Source organism: Phyllobates terribilis, unplaced genomic scaffold (assembly GCF_046119375.1).
Source record: "Phyllobates terribilis strain yellow unplaced genomic scaffold, ASM4611937v1 Scaffold_2__4_contigs__length_985480577, whole genome shotgun sequence".
In the NCBI taxonomy this organism is placed as follows: domain Eukaryota; kingdom Metazoa; phylum Chordata; class Amphibia; order Anura; family Dendrobatidae; genus Phyllobates; species Phyllobates terribilis.
Genome location: NW_027362762.1, coordinates 310,440,349 through 310,446,501, shown reverse-complemented (window position 1 = coordinate 310,446,501; position 6,153 = coordinate 310,440,349).

Sequence of the window (6,153 nt, the reverse complement as noted above, 5' to 3'; positions counted from 1 at the left end):
GTGTGGTGAGCACCTCGCACCCCCAGCTGCTTCACAGAAGTTTATAATATTGAGCCGTGAAAATAAAATTTTCACATTTTTCCCACAAAAAATCTTTTTCATTCTCTAATTTTGTATTATCATAAGGGTAACAGGATAAATTGCACCATGAAGTTTGTTGTGCAATTTCTCCTGAACACGCTGATACCCCATATGTGAGGGAAAACCACTGTTTGGGCGCACGGCAGGGTTTGAAAGGGAAGGAGCGCCATTTGACTTTTTGAATGTAAAATTTGTTTGAATAATTAGCGGACGCCATGTCACATTTGTGGAGCCCCTAATGTGTCTAAACAGCGGAAACCCCCCACAAGTGCCACCATTTTGGAAACTAGACCCCTTAGGGAACTTATCTAGATGTGTGGTGAGCACCTTGCACCCCCAGCTGCTTCACAGAAGTTTATAATATTGAGCCGTGAAAATAAAATTTTCACATTTTTCCCATAAAAAATGTTTTTCATCCCCTAATTTTGCATTATCATAAGGATAACCGGAGAAATTGCACCATGAAATTTGTTGTACAATTTCTCCTGAGTATGCCGATACCCCATATGTGGGGGAAAACCACTGCTTTGGTGTACGGCAGGGTTCGGAAGAGAAAGGAGCTCTATGTTGGCTGGGATAGGCAGCAGACACCATGTCACATTTGAAGAGTCGCTGACATGCCAAAACAGCAGAAACCTCCACAAATGACCCCATTTTGTAAACTACACCTCTCAAGGAATTCATCTAGGGAAGTAGTGAGTATTTTTTAATTTTTAAATTTATACCATTGGGCAGTGAAAAAATCATAATTATATTTTTACCACAAAAAAATGTTTTACCCTCAGATTTTACATTTTCAAACAGGGCAATGGGTAAAAATGGTGCCAAAATGTGTCACACAATTTCTTCTAAAAGTGTCAATACCCCATATGTGGCTGTATCGTACCGCTTAGCCATACGGTGAGATCTGGGGGGGACGGAGTGCTATTTGACAATTGGAGAACAAATTATTGTAGAATAGGCATTTGGATTTGGGAGCACAAAATTTTCTGAATTTCTTTTGGGGGGCAAGGGTCATTTTGCTTTTCCAGAGCCTTTCTGCTACCAGTAACTTGGAAGTCCCTTATATTTTTAACAGATGACGGACCTGAGTGGGGACTAGCTTTTTTTGAGGACTGAGTTGAAGCTTTTATTGGGAACATTTTACGTAACATTTATCCGGCGCTCTAGGCTGAGCACTTACATCGGGGTTTCCATCTAAATTTCCAAGTGATGTAATTCAGATGAAACCCCTGCAGGATCCATTCACTGTAATGAGGCAGCAGAGTTACTCTGGACACCGTCTGGCCTCTGTGTAGCGGTGTCCTTTTTTTCAGAAGTGCACAAAACTGTGGCCAACCGCACTTTTATGCACGCCTAAAACAAATGACACCGTGGGATCCCAGGCTAGACGGCGTCCACAGTGGCCTATATCTGTCTCATTACAGGGAATCTTCCGTCATGGGTTCCGGCTGAATCATGTATTTCAGAGATTTACACGGAAACTCTGGTGTAAGTGCTCAGCGCAGAGCACAGGATAAATGTGGGCAGAGCCTTACTGGGATCTTTGGGGACATAATAAACAAATCAGTAGCAGGTGAAGAATTGGTTTTATTTATTTTTTACGCCGTTCCTAGTGTGATATAACTGATTAGATTACTTTATTCTTCGGGTCGGTGTGATTACAGAGATACCAGATTGATATCGGGTTTTTATGACTGACAGCTGTCACACACTAAAAGACGCTTTTTTTGCAAAATCTAGTTTTTGCATCACCATATTTTGAGAGCTATAATTTTTCCATATTTCGGCCGACAGAGTCATGTGACGGCTTGTTTTTTGCGGGACGAGTTGACATTTTTATTGGTACCATTTTTGGGGACGTGATATTTTTTGATCGCTTTCTATTCCGTTTTTTGGGAGGTAAAATTAACAAAAACAAACAATTCAGGAATTGTTTTTTGAGTTTTTTTTTATGCCGTTCTGCGTGTGGTAAAAGTGATCAGGCAGCGTTATTCTTCGGGTCAGTACGTTTACAGCGATACTACACTTACTGTATTTTTTTTATGTTTTGGCGCTTTTACACAATAAAACTATTTTATAGAAAAAAATATTTTTTTTGCATTGCTTTATTCTGAGCGCTATAACTTTTTTATTTTTCGGCTGATGGAGCTGTATGGCGGCTTTTTTTTTGCGTAACAAGATGACGTTTTCAGTGGTACCATTTTTATTTCTATTTTGTTTTTTGATCGCATTTTTTTCCACTTTTTGTTTGGCAATATGATGAAAAAGCATATTTTTTTGCTCCGTTTTTTATTTATTTTTATTACGGTGTGCACAGAAGGAGTTAATTAGTGTGACAGTTTTATAGCTCGGGTTGTTTCGGACGCAGCGATACCAAATATGTGTACTTTTTTTGGTTTTGTAAAAATATACGGATTTATTGGTTTAATATTTTATTTATTTATTTTTATTTATTTTGTGATTTTTTTATTAATAGTTTAAAAACTTTTTTTTTACTTTTTTTCACATTTTTTCTTAGTCCCTGTATGGGACATTAATTTTTATTTTTCTGATCTCTGATCTCATGTAATGTAATAGACATATATTACATTACATGAGATCTTCCCTGACTGTTTCAGTCAGAGTCTCCTGTCTGGCTACAGCTGCAGCTGAGCCAGACAGGACACCATATATGGCAGAGCGGGAGGCGGTCATGTGACCTCCAGCTGCCATAGCAACCCCAGGTCCTGGAAGGACTCGGAGGTCTTCGGAGAGGTAAGTTGACGACCCCCTCTCCTCCTGCTGTCTCCTATATGCCGCGATCACAATAGATCACAGCATATAGAAGACAGCTAAGGGTTAACATCACTTGGACCTGATCTAATCAGGTCCCGATGATGTCCCCTGTCAGAGCTAACGCTCTGCACCGGAATCGCAGCGCTTGCAGGACCCTGGGGGTCCTGAGCACTGCGAGACCACCCACCGTTTTTAAACGTCGGCGCTGCACAGAGCCCGGCAAGCGCCGACGTTTATCTACAGTGGGCGGTCGGGAACCGGTTAATTGTATTTAATGTTTGGAATAACTTACGAAATGACTATGTGCACATACTGAGTACTTGCAGCAGAGTTTCAGATTATTAGCAGGAAAAACGCACGTTAAATACTGTATGTTTAATAGGCTATGTGCCCACGATGCAGAAATGCTCCAGATTTTTCCTGAGCGTTCCTCCATCTCCCTGGCAGAAAAAAACGCATGCTTATTGTACATGCGGATTGTACATGTGTTTTTCCTGCCAGGGACATGCGGATGTGAAGCGTTCTTCACATGCATTTCCGCATGCGGGTTGACAAGCGCTTTAGCATCACTTGGAAAGTGCTTGTCAACTTGGTCACACTATATAAATCCATGCAACCTAAACGCTTAAAAAACGCATCGTGGGCACACAACCATACTGTATTATAATACTATGTACTACTGCGTTTAATATGCTCATTTTGGGACCATTTTTTACTCTTTTTACATGCATTTTTATGCATTTTTTTCCCGTTCATTTGAATGGGTGAAAAATGCTGCAAAAACACTGAAAGAATTGACATGCTGCAGATTTGAAAAAATGCTTTGATGGTTTCAATCTGTAAGGAAAAAAAAATCAGCATGTGCAATAATCAGCATGTACAGATTTCAGAAATCACGGCAAAAAAAATGCTGCAAAAAAATCAAAGTGTGAACAAGTCCTATGATAGGAAATATGCCTATCTGCAATACAAGTAAGTATTTAGCAGGTATAAATCAATATTACAACTACGATGTTCATATATTTTGACAGTGTATAGATCACATGGTAAGAAGAAAGTGGTTGGCACTATGTTTTCCATAGTGGTGGTCGTGGAGAAATAGCTGTAGATAAAATAGAATCCCGGCACTCACATGCATTGAAGTTCATTTAATGCATATATGGAAATCCAAATCACAGACATTTCAGATTGATGAAAGCCTGGGATGGGCTGAAAAGTCTGTGATTTGGATTTATATATGTGCATTAAATGAACTTCAATGCATGTGAGTGTCGGGATTCTATTTTATCTATAGATGAAATAGTAACAGAGCTTGAAAATAGACTTAGACCTATCAAGGTCATCCTTTCTTGACAAGTTGTACATTCTATATCTCTCTAGATTATACCCCATTTGTTGTAATAAAGGCATCCAGACCCTTTTAAATGCTGATATAGTATCTGTCATTATTTCCTGATGCAATAGGGCATTCCACAATTTGACTGCTCTAACTGTAAAGAACCCTTCCCGATTTATCTGTATATATATATATTTATATATACACATATGTATGTATATATATATATATATATATATATATATATATATATATATATATATATACACTGCTTAAAAAAATAAAGGGAACACTTAAACAACAGAATATAACTCCAAGTAAATCAAACTTCTGTGAAATCAAACTGTCCACTTAGGAAACAACACTGATTGACCATCAATTTCACATGCTGTTGTGCAAATGGAATAGACAATAGATGGAAATTATTGGCAATTATCAAGACACACTCCATGAAGGAGTGGTTCTGCAGGTGGGGACCACGGACCACATCTCAGTACCAATGCTTTCTGGCTGATGTTTCGGTCACTTTTGAATGTTGGTTGTGCTTTCACAGATGAAAGCAGGTTCACACTGAGCACATGTGACAGATGTGACAGACTCTGGAGACTCCGTGGCGAGCGATCTGCTGCCTGCAACATCCTTCAGCATGACCGGTTTGGCAGTGGGTCAGTAATGGTGTGGAGTGGCATTTCTTTGGAGGGCCGCACAGCCCTCCATGTGCTCGCCAGAGGTAGCCTGACTGCCTTTAGGTACCGAGGTGAGATCCTCAGACCCCTTGTGAGACCATATGCTGGTGTTGTTGGCCCTGGGTTCCTCCTAATGCAGGACAATGCCAGACCTCATGTGGCTGGAGTGTCTCAGCATTTCCTGCAAGATGAAGGCATTGAAGCTATGGACTGGCCCGCCTGTTCCCCAGACCTGAATCTGATTGAGCACATCTGGGACATCATGTCTCGCTTCATCCACCAACGTCACGTTGCACCACAGACTGTCCAGGAGTTGGCGGATGCTTTAGTCCAGGTCTGGGAGGAGATCCCACAGGAGACCATCCGCAACCTCATCAGGAGCATGCTCAGGCATTGTAGGGAGGTCATATAGGCACGTTGAGGCCACACACAATACTGAGCCTCATTTTGACTTGTTTTAAGGACATTACATCAAAGTTGGATCAGCCTGTAGTGTGTTTTTTCACTTTAATTTTGGGGGCGACTAAAAAAAATCCAGGCCTCCATTGGTTAATAAATTTGATTTCCATTGATGATTTTTGTGTGAGTTTGTTGTCAGCACATTCAACTTTGTACAGAACAAAGTATTCAATGAGAATATTTCATTCATTCAGATCTAGGATGTGTTATTTGAGTGTTCCCTTTATTTTTTTGAGCAGTGTATATATATATATATATATATATATATATATATATATACAGTGCTGGCACCCCTGCAATTCTGTCAGATAATACTCAGTTTCTTCCTGAAAATAATTGCAATCACAAATTCTTTGGTATTATTCTCTTCATTTAATTTGCTTGCAAGGAAAAAACACAAAAGAGAATGAAGCAAAAATCAAATCATTGATCATTTCACACAAAACTCCAAAAAAGGGCCGGACAAAAGTAGAATTACTGGTATATATATATATATATATATATATATATATATATATATATATATATATTTATATAAATTTGACTGGTAAAATTTGGGCACTAAATACCTTATATCTTGTTAGTATTTGTGCTGTACATTTTGATGTTATTTTAGCCTAAAATAGTGATTTTGTTCTGCATTATTCGAGCACTGTATATTAGATTGTTTTTTGCTTTTTTAGCACTGTATACTGGTATTAATTGATGTGATTTTGGTATGTATTTGGGCACTGTATGTTGATGGAAATTCACTGTATATTGGTGTGAAGAATATTGAAGATATTATCCTATGTCAATCATTGTGCCCTGTTT